The sequence below is a fragment of the Falco cherrug genome, chromosome 2 (assembly GCF_023634085.1).
Source record: "Falco cherrug isolate bFalChe1 chromosome 2, bFalChe1.pri, whole genome shotgun sequence".
NCBI lineage: Eukaryota > Metazoa > Chordata > Aves > Falconiformes > Falconidae > Falco > Falco cherrug.
Window position 1 is genome coordinate 103,658,303 of NC_073698.1, and position 23,755 is coordinate 103,682,057.

General features: G+C 35.8%; 1 long non-coding RNA gene across 1 annotated transcript; it reads left to right on the forward strand.

Annotated features, from left to right (window-relative positions):
* Window positions 1-717: 717 nt before the first annotated feature.
* On the forward strand, window positions 718-22,469 carry LOC129735389 (uncharacterized). Its single transcript, XR_008730966.1, has 4 exons — window positions 718-843; window positions 3,165-3,251; window positions 17,415-17,623; window positions 19,163-22,469. It is a non-coding gene; the product is annotated as an uncharacterized LOC129735389 (long non-coding RNA).
* Window positions 22,470-23,755: the final 1,286 nt, after the last annotated feature.

Sequence of the window (23,755 nt, forward strand, 5' to 3'; positions counted from 1 at the left end):
TTTCTTCTGCAAGTTGTAGATCTTATGAATGCAAGACCAAACAAACCTTGGATCGTGTTGTTCAATCTTATAACAAGCTTATAAAAGTGGTTTTGTAGATTGAGGTAAACAAAAAATTCAATGCTAAGCAGTTATTGAAAGATTCAGATTTAGACCATTAAAACAGAACCCTGAAGATTTAGAATTTCCCATTGGGCACATTAAATATGACTTTGTTAATGCATTAATCATGTTCCTAGCTACTGACATGACTAAATTCTTCCCCACTGTCCCCTATAACTCATAAAACTTTTCAGTGTGAAAGAATGCATTCTAAAATTTACACCCTGAATGGAAAGACAAGGCATATGCGTTTAAGCCACTTTATGTGTAGTCTGAGATATTGGCATACTGAGATTATGTCAGCAACTAAACATGAAGGATGAGAGTGCTTGTGGGTGTCAGTGAGAAAGAGAGAGAGAAATAATTTATGTTTTGGTTTGCTTTTTTTTGTTGGTTTTTTTTTTTTTAAAGAGTGCATCCACTAAATCCAAGGCTTATAGGAAGTATCAGTAGAGCAGAAAACCCCATTTAGACAAAAAACAGATATATAGCATCTTCTTTAATTTACTTAGTGTATTCATTGAAGATATCCAGAAGTAAGTGGCTGGTAGTCATTTAATGGTCAGTGTCAGTGAATCGGCAGAGGCCTGGATTTTTTATTTTTCCTTTTTTTCCTTTGACTGAATATACCCAAAGTTTATTCAACAGTACATCTATGGCTCATGAACTGGTTCCCTAGAAGGTCTCAATATCTGACTTTTGAAAATGTTGAGGTTTCAGTTTGACTTCTTACTTTTGCCTGTAAGTATTTTGAATTTGACAGTCTTCTGGAAATATTTAGAAAGGTGTGTGGACTGATGTCTAGGACATGGAAAGTAGGTGAGGTTGCCACAGTGGTGTGCAGGACTAGTCAATGACTTGGATAGACATTTTTATTATTTATATTTAAAGGAATAAATGTAAGAACATATGTTTCACCTCAATTTCTGTAGCTAGAAATCATTTCACCGTCAGCTTGTAGAACACAGATATTTGGCAGTCGAATTAAAAACTCCATTTCTAGCAAATTGATCATGACAGATGATGATAGGGTCCATTGCCTCTTTAATTGATAAGATCTAGAGTACACCTTTTGGGCCTGAAGACTCTAAGTCTTACAAAATCATGTTAAATGTATTATCAGCTCAGTTGAAGACTCAAAAGTTTTTTCAGAACTTTGCTAAGTTACAAGGGTCTAATCTAGGCTATGCAAGTACCTAATATTCTGTTTCTTTTTGTTTTGAATTCCAGAAAGGTACAGAGCAAGGAAGTGGGGAGGATACAAATAAAACAAATAAAACAAAACAAATTAGAGAATACATAACTAGAAGCAAAAAGGAAACAGATTAGTATATATATATATATATATATATACACATGTACATCAGTCTTCCATAACTATGTGGAAATGTACCGCTTGGTTTCATTCCACTCTTCAGATTTTCTGAGAAATTTTGCAGACATTTTCAAGTGTTTCAGTCCACTTTCCATTAGAGGGCTATTGAAGGATTAATAGCACCTAACTGAAACTCAGGTGTATCTGAGCAAAGCTGATAGGAATGTGTGACGGGAAAGTGATACACAAGATAATGGATGTATGGATGTGAAGGGACAGAAGACATTGCAGAGAAGATATGACAGAGGCTATACATTGTGAGCATAACAGCTGTGAAATGATAATCAATGGAAGAAGTAGATACTGAAATAGCTATTTATGCAGGAAATCAATGTAATTAACTGTAAACCAGTGATCAGAGAGAATCTATAGAACAATGGATGAACTAAATCACATAATCAAAGACTAAGGTAAACAGACAACTCACAGTATATAAATAACAGGCTATATTAGCTAATTAATTAATCAGGTAGTAGATACATTAGGTGAGTGATCAATAAATTAATCTATTCATTAAACAATAAGCTAGTCAGAGAACCATTGAATTAAATAAACAGAAAATGTTGACATTAAAGAAAAGTATCTGAAGGAGTCAGATGTTTAGAACCAGGCTAAAGAGTGAGTTAAAATGCCAAGAGTGGACAAAACCACCCAGAACTGGAAGGTCAACATAAAAGATGCATGGCAGTGGTGGACGGTATGGACAGCTTCAGCAAATGTGCAGAGCTCTTCCGGTTGGAAAGCATTACTGCTGTAATCACTGAAATTAACAGGCCATGTTTAGAAATAAGAAGACACATCTGTATTTCTAGGGTATTTGTGGGTGCCTATAGGAATTTCCATAATAATAATAACTTGGCAGACAGTGTATTTCAGTAACACCATATTGCCAAGAGTAAATACATGACATGATCAGAGGGTACTTGCTGTGAAGTGATGAACAATGTTTTGACTACTGTGAGATGAATGTTCTAGAACATTAGATTTTAAATGTGGAAGAGATTTCTAGAGGGTTTTTTTTCAGCCCTAACATCTCTGAAAAGTTCAATATTCTACTTTTTACACCAATAAACTAAAGGGAAGTTGATAGCACTTGCCCTTTCTTGAACACTTTACTTTCATGCGCCACTGCTTTTCACATTGTGCGTATAAAATTCCTCCCAATGTACATGAAGGTATAGTACCAAGCACTAAAGGCATGTACTGATTGATTAAAATTTAACCAGTTTAAATCATGATATTTAGAATATATTTTTTCTAGAGAGACCTAAAATTCAAATGTATTTGCTTTTATGGCACATACCAAGCAACAAAAAGCCTGGTAAGCAGCTCGATAATCTCTGTAGAAATAGTAACAGCTTTAAAAAACAAAATAGAATAATCCTTTTCTGTCTTTCAGATTTATCAAACAAATTCTTAACATCAAGTAAAGTTGTGCCTTTAAAAGAATAAAGAACTTGATGCTTTCTTCAGAAAAGCCTCAGTAGCAGATAATCAGGTCTTTTTCAGTTAAAGGCATTTATTTTTTATCATAGTAAATATGACTGCACTGATACATCTCTTAAGAACACTGAAGAACAAAATCTGTAACAGAAATTAATGAGTTAATGACAAAAAGGAGCCCTGAAGGGCAACATTTGTAACAGGAATTAATGAGTTAATGGCAAAATCCCATTGTTCTTCTCAGCTTTGAGCCATTCTTCAATGGGACCGCTCACACCCCACCTGTCTACTCAGTTCCTTCTCAAAAAGGAGCCCTATAAGCTGTGCAGAGGTAAGGGAATTTGAATAACCTCTGTGCGTTTCATTTTATTTTTCTGGGCTGCACTGATCTCTTAATGAAACCTTATTTTGTGAAGTGGAAGGAGGTAAATGATTTTGTAAATAGAGTAACATGTGAAGTGGATGCTCTGTTAGGTAATCCTCAAAATTAAAATGTAAAATTTTATGGTACTATCTAGACAGTTCTATTATTTTGTTTAATAACTTTAAAATATTAAATAGTAATTCAACGCAATCTTAGGGAGTACAGTGTTTTGGTGTTCTAGACAGATGACCGTAAGATAGGTAGATAGTTCAACTTTATAGTACAATAAAGTATAGCTGTATAAGACATGAATAAATGCCTTATTTACTTACTGTGACTCCATATGAGCATGAGTAATCCCATAATCTGTTTTGTATGCAATAAATTAATTGCTTGGCAGTTTCTGTGCATGTTGCTTGTGACTGAGAAAGGATAATATGTTCCTCTGAATGAGCAGAAAAGTACACATTTTTCCTTTTTGTTGTTGCACACTTATTTGAGGCAGAGGTGGAATGTCACTTCCCTATTTATGAGATTAAAATGTTTCTAACTTTGCTCAAAGAAATCGCTTACTAGGACAAGATACAATTTTACAATTGGGAAGTTTCATAGTTAGCCATAAAGACACTAATTAGTGAAACGACTAATTGGAATAGAGTAGTCATTAGTAAAACCACTTTACCATTAGTAAAACCACTAATAATTTTATCTAACATTATCGCTTCTTGTACGCTTAACTATGTCAGCTGGGATACTGTTAGGGGCAAGAAGCAGTGAAACTCTGGTGACACTTCACAAAACGCTGTAGTGTATAGCTTTGCTGAAAAAGATGCAATTAAAGGAAAAAATATCAAAACCTAAACACCTAGTCAGTGAAACTGTACTCTGTTTTGGTGTCAGAGAACAGAAGAAAGTTATGAATAATTGTGCTAGAAATGAAAATTTTCCCCATTATACTCAAAAAGTTCTTAACTAATTTTTTGGCAGACAAGATGCCACTGCTGCATAAATATGTAACTACAAAACCAAAAACAAAACAACACCGCTTTGTAAAGACAATCTCTGCTTCTATCATTTACTCTGCTCTTTCTGGAGGAAAGCTTTTGAGAAAGTTGTGGATAAGCAGCTGTAGAATCCTTTCATTTTGCTTTAGATTTGGATATGAAATAAAAATTAGTTTGCTCATGCTGATTGAAGATTTCTCATGTTATAGTAGCATGCCAGATAACCATGCTGATTCTTTTACATCTATCAACAGCTTTTTGGAGTTCATTAGCTAGGAGCTTTTGTTGAGATAACTTTCATCTTTGAAGGGGGTGAACTGACACTGGCTTGCATGTCGCTGCTTTGTGTTCCCTGTGGAGCTGTAGTTGGCAACGTTATTCAATTGCTTTCCCACACTCAAGGTTTTCACAGATTCTTTTCTTTGGTGCCTTCTATGAGAGAGGACAGGGTTTAGGACAGCCAAAGGCCATTCTCCAGCCCACACATTGTGGATCAGTAATGGCTGGAGAGTGCACTAAGAGGACACGTGTACCCAGAGGCCTGTGGATTCCTCCACATGAAGATTGTTGCCAGACCTACTCAGGCAGAGTGTTTGCAGCCTGCCCGTATGTTGGGGATGTGAGGGAGACAGGGGTCACTTTTCTGGGGTGGAATAGATGGTGTCTCTGAATTTGTCTGAGCTGTAGCCACCCTGCCGAGAACTAATATTTGCTAATGCAAATATTGAAAGTGACAACTTCTTCCAAATGATCCATGATATAATCCCCTGTTCAGTCCTTGTACCACCATGCATTTCCACAGCCTTTGTTTCTGTTCTTGTCTGTGGTCTTTATCACCTCAGTTCATCTTAGCATTTATGACCATTTGTAGGCTTTCACTAGAGGATTCCAGACTTGCCATTGGTTTTATAAAATTTGCTTTATCTCTAAGCACTTTCCAAAGACAGTTTGAAATTTCTTTTTTTCTACAGGTGTTTGTTTTGTTTTGCTTTCCTTCTAATATTTTTTATTAAAGAAATAGCTTGCTGAAACTTGAAATAATTTTATGCTGGAACAGAGCACCAAATCACAAACAGGTTCTGTTATGCATTGCTCCTAAATGCACTAGGATAACTAGCTAAAGTTGCTGGAAATCTGTCTTTATTTGTTTTAGCAATCGAGTTTTTAAAATCTTCCTGTACATGTAGATTTTTGGAAATATTATTACATAATAATTTATTTGTAAATTATGAACAAAGTCTCATGCAATTATTTCTTTTAGTCTAATCCTACATTCAGTGAATGATGATGAATGCCATAAGACACATTTCAGAGAATTTAAAGCTAGAATGACGTTTTTTTAAACGGAGTCTAAAAAGTGTTGAGAATCACAAACCACCACATAAAGTGAGTCATCCTTGGTTTATATCAACAAGACCTGGCAGATACAGTATGTAAACTAGCTTATGAAAACGTATGAATGTGTTGCAGGGTTCACCCTTGGGAATATTATTGGTTAATTTATTTTTCATTAATAACATTCTGCTAGAAAATATAATGGATGTTGACACAGTGTTTCCTGTTTCTTCCAGTCCAGCAGGTATTGAGAGAATGTAAAGACCAGAGGCAAAATATTTCATGTCTTCTTTTTCCTCCTGCCAGAGCTGTTCTCCTCTAAACCTTATAAATACAAAGGAAGCCAATGCAGAAGCTTAATGTGAAAGTCTGCAGAAACATTGGCACATTTGAACAGTGAGAAAGGAATGCAGGGTACCTGATGTAATTTTTTTTCATAGGCAGTGGGATAAATGCACTGTCATTATAAAATGTAAATATTTCAATGGAAAAAACAGTTTTCCAAACACAATATTTACCAGGCAGCTCTGTTTCAAATATTGCACAGTCTGAAGAGGTTTCCTTTTTTTTTTTAGCCAAATGCAGGGCAGCTATAAGCATTCACTTTACATTTCTGAGGATAGTTTTTATTGTTGCTTTCTAACCAGCTAGTATACGGCAGGTTTTTCTTCCCTGTGATTGTAACACCTCCCCTCTCAGATGCACATACTCATTGCATGCAGTCAGTAAGACATACCAACCTAAAATATACATTACAAAAATCATTGCTATTCAGGAGTCTTTCTCCATTTAAGAAGAAAACAGTCACTTTTTGTGTGTTTTTTGCCTATATTATAGTAAAGAAGAAACTTGTTCCATCATGCTACATCAAATAACCAAGGGCATTAAAACAGGAAAAAGTCTAAATGGTTACTAAAATTCGTGTCATCTTATGTAGTCCATAGGGAGCTTCAAAAGATTGTAAGAAAATAACCAATAGCTGTTCTGAAGCACTGCATTACTACATCATTGTAGGTTTGGTTAGGTTTTATGTTTTTTTCTTGCTTTGGAAAGAAATATATTTTAGAAATATGAAGAAAACCTATATTAATTTAAAAGGGCACTCCTGCTTTTTTCATTCCCATTTAAAGGATAATAAAATCTAAGAAAGAGATTTTTTAAGATATAAATGCTTATTACCCTTTGCAGTACTGATATTTCTATTATGGGTAGGAGTGTATTACTAGCATTATGTAAAGTAGTGATTCATTCCCATTCAAAATATCCTAAATGATTTGTTATCCATCACAAGAAAAATAAATTGAAGCTGAAATACTAGAGTCACTTTGGTTTCAAAAAATGTAGTTATAATGAGTGTCAGCAATGGAGAGGAGACAAAATAAGCTAACTTGCTTTCTCTAACAAAAAAAGGACGAATAGAAAATCACTGATCTATATGGAGGTTTGAAGCAAAGAAAATATGCAGATACAACAACAAATGAGCATAGATTATCAGTGAATAAATGTATGTTGGAAATTAAAGAAAGTTTCTAGCAATCAGCAGAGTGAGGATCTACAACACCCTGCAGAAGTTCCAAGTTTCTGCAGGATCTAGAAACCTACCTGATTTTAAGATAAAGGTTCATATATTCTGTAGGTGACTACATGAGCTATTTATGTATAATAAGGAGGGTGCTGAATTCAGTGATCCAAGACATTTTTTCTCATATGAAGGTTAGTAGGCATGTAACAGATGATCTGTTTTTTTGAAGACCCCCGACAAATGCATTATCTAAGTCCCCACACTTCAATGGCAAGTAAGGATGCTGTAAGACTGAACTGAAGCAACAAAATTGGATAGAAATTTAGATTATTTTATTACCAGTTACTATCTTTAATGTACATTTTATTTTGAAGAACATTTATCTGGTTTTACAGAAAGTGTATTTTTTAAGTCAGAGAGGTCACTTTCAAAATCTGCTTACGATTATTTAATAATTTGCATTTCAAATTGCTTCATTTTTTACCAATGTATAACTCCTCCATTTTCAAGAGTTTGTAAAAGCATCCTGGGTACTATACTGTTTTAAAATAAAAATGGTGTTTAATTTTAGAATGGAAAAGTACCTATTTCTTAAAACTAATTTCCTATAACCTGCTATGTAATAATGTTGAAATCAATTTAATCCCCTTTTTTGTACTGGCAGAGTTTTCAAAATTTAATTTCTTAATGACCTTTTACTTTCATGAAGAAAGTTAATCTGAATCACAGAGACAAGCCAATTGCAATGAAAGTTACAGATACCTTTGATCTGAAATGTACTGTATTATTAATAATAATCCTTTCCCCCTCATTAAAAGGATAAAAATGAACATATTGCATATAATTTAACATTCATTTTCAGGACTAATATTTTATATTGCCTCTTTGATTCAAGCTTGCTTATTTTCTTTTTGACTCATTGACCAGAAAGAAAAAAGATGGAAATGAAGAAGCTAAAAAGATAATTTTCTTTAAATTAAAAGACAAAATGTTAATAGTCTCAAGTAAGTGTTCTCAGCAGGGAGCTTTGTAACTGGAAGTTTCATTATTGAAGACATATTTTAAATATTCAGGCTACTAGGGTAAGCGAATAAGCCAAGACAGCAGAAACTGCTTTAGAATAGTAGTCCATGGTCAATAGTATGTATTCCAGCAGTTATTTACTGCCATGAGTATCTAAGAGGCAGTTTCTTCTCTCTTTTTATTTTCCTATAATATGGAGCATAAACAAAACATACTTACTAGGAATGTCTTAATATTACAACTTAAATCTTCTGTTTATATGTATCTATGTACAAATCTAGATTTTGGAATGAAAAATAAATATTTTATTTTAACTTTTCACTCCAAGTTTTAAAATTTTAAAATCAGTCAATTTGACATTGAGAGATGTCACACTGAAGCTGTAGTACAATTGCCCCTGCTACAAGGAAACTAGAAACGTCAATGATGTCATAAAAAGTCAGGAAACTGAAGGACGAACATACATTATAATTCTGTGTTATCATTAGGTAATTAGTTCCATGAAGTGCTGTACACTGTACAAAATAATAAATATGTTTATCAATCACATTTCAATGCTTCGTTTGTAGTTCATTATCTTGATGCAGTAAATTATGTCAGGTAAAAATGTTTCTTTTTAATCACATTTAATCTGTTATCTGTTATTTTCATTATCACCTATTTCTTCTTTATTAAAACACTCGAGTCCAGGTAACTTTATTCTTGCCATTCATACGCTGTTATATGACACTTTCCATGCTTTTGATTGTTCTGCAAAATCTATTTCCAGGACAGTTTTCAGTTCAGCTCTTTTTCCAGCTGGCATGTTCTAGAAAAAGTTTCCACTCGTTTAAAATGAAGGGAGGGGCACTCCAAATTCCTATCTGTCAGTCAAAACCATTTTAGTAAAAGCTTTAAATAAATAAATTTTGAAAAGCTGGTCTATTGCCTCATCTGACAGAGTTCATGGGATGTAAACTTCAGGTTCCATCTGAAGTCCTAATGAATGCTAGGTATGAGGTATATATATGTCAGATCAACAAGTCTGTGACTGTGCATGTGGGAAGGATGTAGATATACTATGTCAATATACCTACATGCATTTGTAAAGTCAAGTATGTTTCCTGTAGGCTATAATTTCTTCTTCTGAACATACTCCAAAAGGTAAACATGTAGGTAGCAACAACTACATTCTATATAGCAGGTAAAAGTAAATGTCACCTTCTTTTAGGTAATCACATCATTATAAGCATGAATTAATTTGATATACATTTTCCAGTGTCTTAAAGTTTTCTGCAATCTTAAGTCTAAATATCTGTTTCAAAAAATAAAATGTAATCTATCTTTTAGGATCATTTAGCTTATTTAAGCTTCACATTTATAAATGTCTATGTTATAATTATCATGTTTGATGATAGCTCGTTTTTGGCTAAAAAAAGGTCTGCAACAGTGTTCACTATGTTCTCCAAAAGATGATATTCCTTTAAACACCCTGTATGCATTAATTCCTTCCAGTGCTTTGGTGGTATAACTTGGATCCTATACAGAGTATTTACCCTCAAAATATTGAACTCCACCTTATCCAAGAAGCTGGTGAATTTATAGGCAGCAGTCAATTTGTGGTTCCCAAATTTCAGCTTTATAGTATCTTTCATTAGACAAGTGCATGCCTTTATGGATTTGAACATAGCCATCTAAGGTCTTCTGTTGTTTTGAAGATGCCTTTTTTCCATGCTTCTTCTTTTCTGCCTGAGTACATGTGAGCTTTCACCTTCCTTCTTTTTTCTGGAAGCTCCACTATTACTCTTACAGCAGCGATCACATCAGCTAATGTTTTGAAGATAACTTAGGTGGAGATTTAGTAGTGCTTTTAGCCCCTTTTATCCATCCTTTCTGTTTCACATAGTGTGAGGAACATTTAGAGGAATCATACGAACTTGTGGTCTTTGTGAAATAGGCCACTTCAACTGCTATTGTTTTATTCTATATGAGTTGGTAACTAATTTTTTTTGCCAATTCATACTATTTTCCTCATTTCAAAACTGATAGCAGTAGTCTGAAGTCTTCATGAAAATCTCTGAAAGAATAAAAAATTTAGTTTCTGATGGGGCTCTGTTCAACTCCTGCAGATATTCTTTATGTATATTTTGTAACAGGCATTCTTTCTGTATCTTTAATATTTTCATTGTATGCATAAGCCACCATGAGCCCTTTTAAAAGGACTAGAACCAACTCAGCCAATTATAATTTGATTGTATGTTAATGTTTAAGTAAAATTTTCAGCAAGATTGGTTTTATGTATGTGGTGGTTTGACCCTTGCTAGACACCAGGTGCCCACCAAAGCTGTTCTATCACTCCCCTCCTCAACCAGACAGGGGAGAAAAAATATAATGAACGGCTTATGAGTTGAGATATGAACAGAGAGATCACTCATTTATGCTCATGGGCAAAACAGACTCAACGTGGGTAAATTTATTTAATTTCTTCCCATTCAAATAAGAAAAAAACATTCCCACCACCACTCCCTTCTTCCTGGGCTTAACTTAATTCCCAATTTCATTACCTCCTCCCTACAAGGGGCACAGGAAAATGGGGAACGGGGGTTATGGTCAGTTCATCACACATTGTTTCTGCTGCTTCTTCCTCCTCACACTCTTCCTCTGCTCCAGCCTGGGGTCCCTCCCATGGGAGACAATTCTGCATGAAGTTCTCCAATGTGAGTCCTTCTCACAGGCTGCAGTTCACACACTGCTCCAGCATGGGTCCCTTCCATGGGGTGCCAGCCTTTAGGAACAGATTGCACCAGTGTGGGTCCCCCAAGGGTCTCACATGTCCTGTCAATAAACCTGCTTCAGGCTGGGCTTCCCTTGATTCACAAGCTCTTTCAGGCATTCACCTGCTCCAGTGTGGGGTCCTCCATGGGCTGCAGGTGGATATCTGCTGCACTGTTCACCTCCATGGACTGCAGGGGCACAGCCTGCCTCACCGTGGGCTTCACCATGGGCTGCAGGGGAATTCCCGCTCCAGTAACTCAAACTGCTCCTCTCCTCCTTCTTCATTGGCCTTGGTGTGTGCAGAGTTGTTGCTCTCAAACATTTTCACTCCCTTTTCTGCTGCAGGTTTTTTGCAGATTCCTGCCCCCACCACACCCCACACCCCCTGCCCCCCATCCTTTTTAAAGACATTATCCCAGAGGCACTACCACCTTTGCTGATGGGCTCAGCCTTGGTCAGTGGTAGGTCCATCTTGGAGCCGTTGGCACTGGTTCTCTTGGACATGGGGGAAGCTTCTGGCATTTTCTCACAGAGGCACCCCCTGTAGCCCCCTCCACTACCAAACCCTTGCCAGTCAAACCTATTACATTACATCAAAAAATACAGGGTTGGTTGGGTTTTTTTGTTTTTTTGTTTTGTTGGGTTTTTTTTCACTAAATGAGATTGGGCTGCATGGTAATAAAGAACAATCTGTTTTCACTGCTTTGGGGCAATGCACTATTGCAACATATAACTTTGGGATTTGAATTGAAAACTCGAGTGTGGATCATCCCTTTTTAAGCATTCTAGAGAACAACATTTTTATTCATTTTAAACCAATGTTACAGACTACTAAACCTGAATTTGTCCTTTCACTTGGAAGCACCAGTCTGCCCTGTTAATCCAATGGAAAAGCAGCAGGCTTAGAGAGCTTTACATCTGTGCTCTTTTGCTACTTTCATTGTGTCCAGTATGATGCAGTGATTGTTTCCATGTTCTAAATTGGTCAATTGACTTTTATTGCTGTAGCACAACCTGCTCGAACAAAAACTAGCAAAACTTTCCTCTCCTAAGTTTTTCCTATTGTCTCTCTCTCCAGATTTACTAGCTTCAGTCTTTTTACAGCTCAGGCTTTGTCAGTCAAGTGAATAATTACAAACTTTTTTTTCACGCCCCACTGAAGTAATAGATTCATTCTGTAGCTACTGAAGGATATGTTTGTGCAGACTTGTTTGGTTTTTGGCCCCGTGCATGTGTTTGATCATCTCTTTAAATCAGTCATAGAAAGGAGACCCTGCTATATAGGGAGGATAGGCAGCTTTTGATTTTGAAAATCAACTTTCTGGTCTCTTTTATGGCTTGCACAGTTGTACTCCTCCAGAGGAATCAAAATATATGGATTTCAGAAAAAAAAAACAACCAACCTCTAAATCAGGACCATTGATACAAGACTGCAAAGTTCCTAAAAGAAAACTTCAATCAAACGAACACTTATAATCCAGGAGTCCAATTCAGTACAGGTCTAACTCTTTAAAAACTCTTTATAAGTGAAGGTTTCTTTTGGACCCAACCAGCTTTATTGGGTGTAACAGCTCATAAATACTGAGTACATTAGAAGCCTTTGGTAAACACTTCTTCAAAGATAAATTCTCCCTCCACCCAAACTTAATTCTTAAATTAAACAAAGTATGCCTGTTTGAAAGGTTGTATCCACATGTGTTTCTCTGAAGGTGAAATTGAAGTGGCTTACAGGGTACATTAACTGTTGGATGTGTCATAGTGGTAATTTCCATGAATTCTTGCCATGCTCTTTCCATTTTATTTCCATTTCATGTAAGTTTCTGTTAGGGAAAAACTTCTTTGGTTTTGTTTTGTTTTCTTTATTACAGACATAACACAGGTTCTACAAAAAGTCTCAAAGTGGATGTTAACAGAACACATCATTATGCTTGAAATACACAAATAATGTTAATTCAGTATTTGAAATCTAAATATTTGCCATCTTCATTGGTATGCTTTTAACATTTTATGTTACTCTTGAGAAACTCAAAGCAGCTACAGCAACAATCTGATTTTGATAAAGGTATGTACTTACAGTACAACACAAAATGTTTAGAAATTTGAATCCCTGATAACTTCATTTAAGGACACAGAGATTGAGTAAATTGTTGCAAGAGATTCTTTTAGAAAATCAGTATTTGGTATCCTAGTGTTTTTTCCTCCCTCTAATTTTCATAATCATCTGTTGCCAGAGGTTGATGTAGCTTCAGAGTGTGGTTGCTCTCTCCTGCTCTTAAAGGCTGTATCAAACTGACCTGTAGATGAATGCTGTGGTAGTCTACTTTTTTTCCAGAGTTTAGATTAGAAAACTGTGCATCTTATCTGGGCTTTAATGGTTCATGTCTCCAGGTTTCCCTTCCATGCAAGCAGGATGTATAGGGAAGTTCAAAAAAATCATGCTGTGGATGAGACATGTAGTTGTGGAAGTCTTCCAGACTCTCTGCATGGCACTACTCTGGAAGTATGATATTAGAGAACAAAGACAGGTAAACCTTCCAGAGAATGGTTATCTAACTCAAGGAACATGACATCCTTTGAAAAGAGGCTTTAGACACAGATTTTTTGGGTTGTTTTGTCGGGGTGTGTGTGTGGTGTGTGTGGTTGTTGTTTTGTTTTTGTTGTTGTTTGTTTTTTTTTTTAATATGGATTATAATAGGATTTGTGTGCTACCTTTTACATGTTTAAGACAGGGGCATGGGAACTCTGCTCTTACAGGGGCTGGTGTACTCAACTGAGGTGAGGAAATGCAAACTAGATTTTTTTTACTTTTGCGATATAGCAACATGAAAAAATAGTTTGCATTATTAGATTTACAGTGTTTTGTAAGTGTGTGTTTATTCTGAATCAAAGAGTGTTGGCTTATTTGTGTCACTGCAAGGAAAAGTTTAAGTCTCACCCTGAAATTTTTGTATTCACGACAGTGCTTTTAGGGCAGTGCCTATATTACCACTACATAATGTTCACACTACAGAAGACGGGTGTATGGCAAAGATGTCTATGTCTCTAGTTTCCTTGAAAGGTACCAAGGAATCAAACTGACCTAAAAATATCACCGAAGAGATGGTGTCTCTGTGGACTTGGTCATGATGCCACTTCAAGCTGTGGACTGGCCAGTTATCTGGAATGGTCTGATAATTTTCTCATGATCTTTATTGAAAAGTAAATTTAGCATTACCTTCCTTTCAAGCCCTATCAGACCCTCCTTGACTCCCCCTTTCGCAAAGAGACGGCTTCTCTGGAAATCCTCCATCTGCAAGGAATGTTATCTAAGCATTTCTTGTAACAACCAAGCAATCTGGAATGGACTCATTACTTCCTCCTTTACTCTGTACACTCATGAAATGAATGACCATGCTCCACCAGGCATACAAAGTTTCTCCATTTTCATTAATAAAGCCCTTCATGTGCATTTCAGTGGAATTTGTAAAGTAATTTCCCTCTCTCACAGTAGCTGTTCATCATTCACTCATATTCTACATAGCTTTGATTATTTATAACCCACCAGTATTTGTTCTTTGAGGATAGGAGATTTAACGGGGCTGTGTCCATTTAATTAAATACAATTAAGCATTACACTTTATGGAGAAATCAAGGATACAGGAAAGCAGGATAAAACATATTTCCTATAAAATATAGGTTAAGAATTTTTCCTGTAACATGGATTGTTTCTATAAAAAGTCTTCAAAGTCATGCCGGGGGGGTGGGGGTTGGGGGGGGTGGGGGAAGCAGCTAATTATATAGATTTTAACTGCAGCTTGTTATTATTTAAAAAGTACATGACAGTCTAGTTCATGCTTTTGAAGCAACGTGTTCTCCCTGCTAAAACCCATTGATCTGATTTAGCAATTAGATCAGCTGGCTGCTAGAATCAGCTTGTTTCCCAAACCAGACCTCAGTGGTCAAAGATGATTAAAAGTCTGTTTAAGATATGATCATCAATCACAAATCAATCACATGAACTATTTGATAGCAAAATAAGCTTTTGAATGTGAAAATTATGTAAAGTTGGAAAGTAATATGAGGACAGTTCTAACATAGGTAAGTTTCAAGTAGACTTTAAATTAGTAAAAGCTGCTATAATTTCAGGATTATCTGAGGATCACTATGACACTTTTCTGGACATTGATTAGTTTTCATACCATGGTCTGGAAGCCACTGGTCCAACAGATTACTTTTAAAATAAGTATTTACATATGCAAAAGATTACTGTTTTCTTGAGAATGGTAATGTTATCACTGAAAGTGCAAAGGCACTTTGCAGCATGGTGAGGACTGTTTAAAAATTTTTGAGATCTTTTAATTACATCCACGGAACAACATATTTTTCACTAAGCTGTAATTTAATGAGGCTAAGATATATGAATATTTGATAGAATTTTGCAGCTTACAAAATATAATTTTGATGGCATCCCTGAGTTTTTATGCAATATATTCTGCAGTCAGAGTGCTGTATTTCTAGCTGCTGTGCCTTTTAATTACTTGAACATAAGCAACAATTATGGCAAGTTTTGCCCACTTACCTTTAAATGTGTTTTCATCATTCTATATTAATATCATATAAACCAAAACAATTATTGCTTTTCACTAAATAAAGAAAATATTATGGTTTGGGGTTTTGGATTTTGTTTCAGAGAATGTCTGAAAATAGCCAAATTCCCTTAGAGTATTCCTGCCACTTTAAGTAGATATCATTGTTGATAAAGTCTGGAGGCATTTTGCTTATATGTAGACATTTCACAGCTAATTATCCATTTCCTTGTTAGAAAAAAACAACTGAGACCAGTTTTCTGATTTTAAAACTTAAATAAGTGTTACATATGTAACTGTTGTAAAAAAAAAAACCCTGCATGCCAGTGCTTGTCCTTAGTGTCCTTTAAAAAATACTAGGGATTTTTAATATCATGTTGCTCTTTTTGGTCCACAGTTTAAGAAGTCCAATATTTAGTAGCTCATTTTGACAACCATGACATGGCAAATACCTTATACGATGAATACATTACATTGGAACTCTGACCAGACCATAACAAATTATCAAGTTAAATTAGTTTATGTATTGGTGATTGAAGCTTACCTACTGTACTTAATATTGTAAAAATATGAGACTTACAATAAGTAAATATGTATTTAGAGCAAATGTGCAGTATGTATTGCAAATGCCCTGAGAATAGTTTGTGTATATGTAGGTATTATTGTAACTTCACAGAGAAAATTTAATAAATTTCAAAAAGAACAGTTATTTTCTTTTCTCTGAAGAGAAGTTGTACTTCTGACACAAATTGAAAACTGACATGCTTTAGCTACAAACCCCTCCACTAAGAGATATAACTGTTTCCTGAGATGTATGGATATATATGTATCTTTTGTAGAATATTTCATGGTCTGTTTTCAAATACAAAATGAGCCTGAAGTTTAGGGCAACACTCTTGAGGCATGCGCGGCTCCATTTGTTGCCTGCCTGTTGACTGAAGGATAGTTTTGGTCCATTCTCCAAATGGATTCTCAAGGGAGTTGGGAAAGGAGTTCTCTGTCGAGCACAGACAGACCCAGCACACCATATTACGTTAAAATGCAAACAGACTGACATGCTACATTACCTACAGTGTGACTTCATTAACTTCAAATTACCTGTATGTCTACTACAAATAAAGAAAGATATGGCTGACAGATTTTATGCATCACAGAAGGGGAGTTCAGGTTCTGCTACTGCTTCTGGTGTGCTGGTGCTAGTTCTTCATGTTAGGTCAGAACCTTCTTTTCTGTTGTTTTAATCCCTCAGCTTTCCTATATAACTTTTTAAAAGTTCATAAGTAATATGAAAAACTAATTTCTTCTATTCACTCAGGGATTCATAACACTCATCACAGATGCTTGACCCTCACTTCCTAAGTCTTACTGTAACCTTCAGAGCTACATCAATCTAGTTTGTATTATAAAAATAAGTTCAAGAAAAACAATATATTCTTGGTCACAAGGTCAGTTACTCACTGATTCCCCCCATACTAACTTATCTGGCCAGATATTTCAGGAGGGCATTTGCAGTTTCTGATATCTTGCAGGAACTTCCAGGAAACTTTCACAAATGCTGCCCTTTTTCACCAAACTTAATTTTCCTTAGTACTACATGACACTCTAATACAGCATTCTACTAAAAGCTGCAGAGTATGGATACGGATTTTTCAGCTGTCATGGATCCTAGCAAGTGTAATTTCATTCTCTTATATCTGTATCTACCTCTGCGAGGCCACATCTGTTTAGGCTGTATCTTCTATGATGTAGCTCCTGGACCGTGAACCAAGGTTTCCTGGAAGTTAGGTGTCTAATGGTAGTGCTTTCCTGTATCTTTTAGAATGTAAAAGCATAGCATAGCATAACATAGAATGGAATAGGATATTTTTAGTTGGAAGGGACCTATAATGATTATCTGGTTCAGCTCTCAATTTAGCTTCCATTTCAGCTTATCACAGAATCATAGGATCATGGAATGGTTTGGGTTGGAAGGGACCTTAAAGATCATCAAGTACCAACCCCCCTGCCATGGGCAGGGACACCTGCCACTAGACCAGGCTGCTCAAAGCCCCATCCAGCCTGGACTTGGACACTTCCAGGGATGGGGCATCCACAGCTTCTCTGGGAAACCTGTGCCAGTGTCTCATCACCTTCACAGTAAGTATATTTTTTCTTAATATCTAATCTATCTACATATCTTAATCTAAATCTACCTTTATTAGTTTAAAGCTATTCCCCCTTGTCCTATCACTACATGCCCTTGCAAAAAGCCCCTCTCCAGCTTTCCTGCAGGCCCCCTTTAGGTACTGGAAGGACACTATACCGTCTCCCCAGTGCCTTCTCTTCTCCAGGCTGAACAATACCTTCCCCCCCCTATATATATAAGGTTGTCATTTCCTATACAGAATGTGGAGAACAGGTGGTACCTGACAAGAAGACTAGTTTGGGACTTTATATATTTTATCTGTATATTTGTTAATGTTATTAAATTCTGCTTTATTATCTCAAAAAGGGTTATGACATACCTTATGAGTATATTTGTATTATTTGGTAAATTTCTTGCATAAAAATTTATTCTCAATACAAATTTTAAAAATCTTACCCCTTCAAAACTGAGGTTCAGAAAAAAACCATTGTAAACCTGCAGGTCATTGATCTTCTTAATAGAGACTGTTCTTTGGAGTGATACAAGCGTCTTAATAAATTGCAAATACATGTAGCTAAGTTAAATAAAATATTTCCAGTGTGCAGTAATCTAGCTGTAAACAGTACCCTATTCTTATAAATCAGCCTTAATATTCATGGCATTTTCATTAATGTGCTTATAATAAATATAGTAAGGGAGACATAAACACATTAATAATACACGTTACAGTTAATAGCTTTTGCCCTTGGAAATTCTTATCTAGCTCCTACAAAAGTCAATGCAAAACTTGTGGTTGAATGCATTTGAAGAAAACTTGAGCCAATATGTGAACAAGCATATTCAACATAAAAGTTAAACTGCTTAACTATTGCTTTTCCTACTCTTCACTGCAATTTATTTCAATATCATGACAGATTAGTTCTTGTTGCAGGTGCTTAATAAAAACAACAGGAATAATGCCATCTGTAATTCATGTGTAGTATCTAATGAAGAATCCTTTTAAAAAATACAGAAATACTAATATTTTGTTTCTTCAGCATGCTTCAGAGATATACACTAGTAACCCAAGGAAAATGTTTATATCAAATTACTTTGACCAATTTAAAGCAGCTATATTTGGTGTCTGTCCAATTAAAAAAAATAATCAGATTTATTTCAGCACAAGCTCTAAATTAATTTTTTACTTATTTTTCTGTGAAAGCTTAGAAGTTTCTTTTTGCAAGCAATGATCTTTACATGTGCACATGCACACATGTACACACATATGGTTTAACAGAATGTACTCAGTTTTCATAAGGACATTGCATAACCTCCCAATATTAATTTCTAGAACATTCTTCTTCTTGTAAGAACTGTTCAGAACATTTCTAAGTAGGAATGTGTACAATTAGACAAGGTGGATTAAAAGTTCTAGTACTTAAGAGCTACTTAGACGTTCAGTAAGTGCTGAGGTATTTTATGAAAATTGCATGGAAATTGCTGCCATTACCATGTCTTCATCAAGCCCACTAAGGGACATTTTAATCATATCTACTTTTCTCTTCATAAAGGGTTATTGTGACCAGCAGCAATGTGAGAAGGAGAAATTTCAAAAAGAAAATGTGTTACTTTTGAAAAGAAAATGAGAGCTGGAAACCTGAAGAAAAGGCAACCAGGTTCTTTCCCTGGAGGAAACGAGAGGAGAGAATAAGAACTTAAGACCTAACTCTAAACTCTTGTCAACACTAAATGAATTTTTTTGGAACCACATTAATGTTTATCTTGCCCTCTGAAAGCAGACAGAAAGATACTTTTGGTCTCAGTGATAACTGCCTGAAGTAAGGAAACAGACAGTATAATATGATTCGTTTCATACCTCAGTGACCTTGAATAAGATGATAGACTATATAAATATAATGTAAATTTATTCCAGTGTCTGACACCTACTAACTCAAGTTTACTGGAGGAAGGAGGAATCATATCCTTTGCTATCATAAGGTAAGAAAGAGAAACATGTTGAAGGAAGCACACCTGAGGAGTTTTCATGTCAAGTATCAAACAACACCACCAGCAACAGAGCTGGAAGCTAACACAAAAAACGTGCATATCATAACAGGCCAACAGAAATGTAAATCACCTACACTGATGGTTTGCATATGATTTCAAAGCATGCTAGAGAGTTTTTCCTGCAGAAAGAAATATATTTGTTCATTTTTACAATGTGTAATTGTTTTAGGAAGCACAAGCTCTGTCAGAGATTAACCTTGCAACAAAATAGTGCTAAATGTTTGTTAGAACATACTAAGTCTATCTTGCCCGATTATGTAAACAAACAAAAAATGGTTATGTTTGATAGGGAAATTTGGTCATTTTTAGTAAGAGAGGATAAGGGACTAAAGCAGCTGTGAGACTGGCAAAAACAGCAACAAAAGAAGCCATTTAAAATAAGTTACATATTCATTTGCAATGGATATACCTTTAAGCTGTGGTAACCTGTGATCTGAGCTGTACCTTAGAGGAGGTACTACAGCAGGAAGATGAGCCTTGCAAGAAGCTAGACAAATGCAACAGTGACCTGCCTTGAGCTGACTTCGGTGCCCAATAACTCAACACACCACACCACTTCTCCTCTCCTGAGCACTCACCATAAGACAGAACCCAAGCCATGGGCTGAACGGACTCTGGATATTTTATGGACATTTTAGGGAGATTTTACAGAGGTGGCCCACAGACTAAGGGAATATATAAGCCTGTGTATATATCAAAGGATGGGGAGGGAGAAGGTGGTTAATGAGGATGTATTGGATAATGGGGGACCCACTAGTGAGCACAACATAAATGGTATGGAGTAAGAGGCGATTATATTGGGTTTGCCTGCAATGGAGTTAATTTTCTTTATAGCAGCCCATATGGCGTTGTGTTTTGGATTTGTGACTAAAACACACCAATGGCTGACAACACACTGATGTTTTAGCTATTGTTGAACAGTGTTTCCACAGCACCAAGGACTTTTCCATTTCTCACGCTGCACCCATAGCAAGTAGGGTGGTGGTGTGAAAGATGTTGGGAAGGGATGCAGGCGGGACAGCTGACACATACTGACCACAGAGATGTTCCATGGCATATGACCTTGTAATCTGAATTAAAAGCTCAGGGAAATGAGGAGGAAGGAGGGACATTTAAGGTTACGGCATTTGTCTTTCCAGGTAACCATTACGCACGCCGAGGCCCTGCTTTCCAGGTAGCGGTAAACATCTGCCTGCTGATGGGAAGGGGTAAATTAATGCCTTATTTTTCTTTTCTTGCACATGTTGTGGGGTTTTTCTTCACTTATTAAATTGTCTTTATCATGACCCACAAGTTCTCCTTTGCGCCTTTCTGATTCTCTCCCCCATCCTGCTGCAGGAGGAGTAAGGGAGTGAGCAAATGAGTGAGGGGGGCGTAGCTGCTAGCTAGGGTCCACACACTATGTCACTGAATATACATTGTTAACTCAATTTTGAAGTGTGGAGAATTGTTTTAATAAGTCCACCATAAACCCAGTAGCTGTGCTGCTGTGGTGTGATATTTATTTACAGGACATCTGTGCAGTATTGTTGGGTAGTTTTTTTTGTGGAGGAGAGGTGTTGTATGTTTGAAGATGTGAAGCCTCTTCCAGATGTGCTACTTGCTGCAGAAAGAAAATGTTCTTCCATGCCATTAACCTTATTGTTTTAATTAGCATTATTTTTTCCTCACTTTCTGCAGTTGTTATATTGACACTAAGAGTAATTTTCCAATCTCTTTACAGGTGATCTAGGGTTATGATAGAAAATATATCCAATTATCAGTTTTTATATGAACTGTACAAGGAGACAGATAAATTTGAATGCTGACCTGGAAAACATGCTGCTGCAGAAACAAACAAGCTCAGCTTAAATGAAACCAAGTGTCATATGTGAATATTGACACTGTTTCTGAAAGAGGTTTTATGACCCTAAAATTATCAGACAAGACAAACCACAGTAATCTGCATTATTAAAGGCATTAGAGAAAATGGAAGAAAGCAGCTGGAGATATAGTGGAGTTTACAGAGGAAAATAAAACAATATATGTGACATTAATGTGAGTTATTAATGATAGATCTGTGTGGTTGCTATGCACACAGTATGCATTTACCTACTATAGGTTTTACCATTCTACTAGTTTCTATGGGGCATCATTTTATATTGACCAAAATCTGGAGGTGAAAATTTGATACTCTTGAGTGATGTTGAAATAACTGAGAGGAATAAAAGTATTACATTGCCATTTCTGAGGTAGTTTTTCAATTGATGTATTCTTTAGGCAGATATGGCAACAAAAGTCGTTGTTAGAAGAAGCATAGATTATGTGAAAGTGTATGTAAAAAACATTAATCCAATCCAGGAAATTTACTTTCTCCAGGAAAATTCTTCTATCCTGCAAAAATATCCAGCTATATAAATAGACTGATGATCTATGCAGCTATGTAATTTTTTACATCAGTATGATGAATTACTATACTTACAATCTCTCTAAACAATGGTTCAATTAAAAAGGAAAACAATTCTGTCACAGCATCTGAATTTGTGTAAAACATAGTAATTTTGTTTGTTTTGTTGGGCTTTTTTAAATTCAGAAAAGAGCTTATTGATGTTGGTGTATATTTGAATCTTTTAGATAGGAAGAAACAAATACACCAAAGAGAAACCTAAAGATTGAATTACCTTGCTAAACTAATCTCCCTCTACTGATATATCCATAACAGATCATGTAATTTTTATACAATATACTCATACTGTGTAAATTATGTGTATGGAAAATTGAAATGTATGTTAGTGGTTTTGTTCATAAAGTATCAGCAAAGGTTTTTTTGTAATGTTATCAGAGACTGAAAAAATAGGGAAAAATATCACATCGTTAAAAGGTGCTCCCAATTTAACTGAGTATTCTCACATTTCTAAATCTGCACACATTTCCCTTGTGGTGAAAATTTTAACATGAAGACAGTAGTCTAATGCAGTATCTGTTAGACAGCAAAGAAATTTATGAGAATAGAAGTGTATAACAGTACTTCCCTAGAAGTGTTTTTGTCTTTAATCCCAAATGGATTATCCTATACAAATTTGACCAACCAAATAAAAACCTCTAATTTCTGTAGTCCCTTGAGAATAAGAGTTCCAAAACTGTAGAAATATTGCTATTTTTCTTTTGAACTTCATGCTTGTTAGTGTCATTGTGTCATTTGAGATTCTGCATAAGACAAAATCATTCTTCATGCCATCCAAGATGCAGTAGATCTCAGCAGAACACAATTATGCTAGGATTTGCCCTCCTCTGTGAAAAAAGTATTATTGATTCCAATCCAAATGTTTTCCCTCCTTTTTTCTGCATTAGGACTTCCCTTCTTTTCATCTGGCAGCTCCCTTTTGGCAGGTCTCATTGATGAGGGGGGGTACTGAGTGTTTGCAGAACCCACCACAACAGCCATCACCCAGAGCTCCTCACTCACTTGCACCTTGCCTACAGAGAGCAACTCTCCATAGATTTTGTAGTGTTCCTATCATTTGCTAAGCCTGTTTTTACTTTTCCCAAGTCATCCTATTCCAGGTGATTGTTACTTCTTCATAACTTCTGCCACTAATTTACCAGTATTGGCATCTGAGTTGTTCATAATTCCCTAGATTTTTCTCAAACTCATTTTAAATAATGATGTCATGATAAGGAAATAATACTGGCATTTTCCTCATTTAGCCTGCTGTATCAGTCCAGAGGGCATCTAAGCTAATTGCTGACATGATTAGTATGTTATTACAGTGTATAATGGTTTATATTATAATAAAAATTACAGTAAAAAGTATACACAGTCGATACAATCCGTAACGATAAGATTGTTTAAGTATGTATCTTAACTTCTCTAATGGCATGAGCTATTCTGATGTTCATAGTAAGTTTGTTATTTCTGTTTCAGTCTCAATGCAAAATCTTGGTGGGGGATTGTTCCTCCCATTTATTTCTTAGGCTTCTACTTTTACTGTCAAAGAATTCGGCTAGAACTCTATTTTTAAGCAAATCTTGCCGTATCTTTTCCTCTTTAGCTAAAGAAATGTTCATCTGACCCAGGAAGCTGGCATGAGTTTCAGCCTGAACTTTGTCTATGTGAG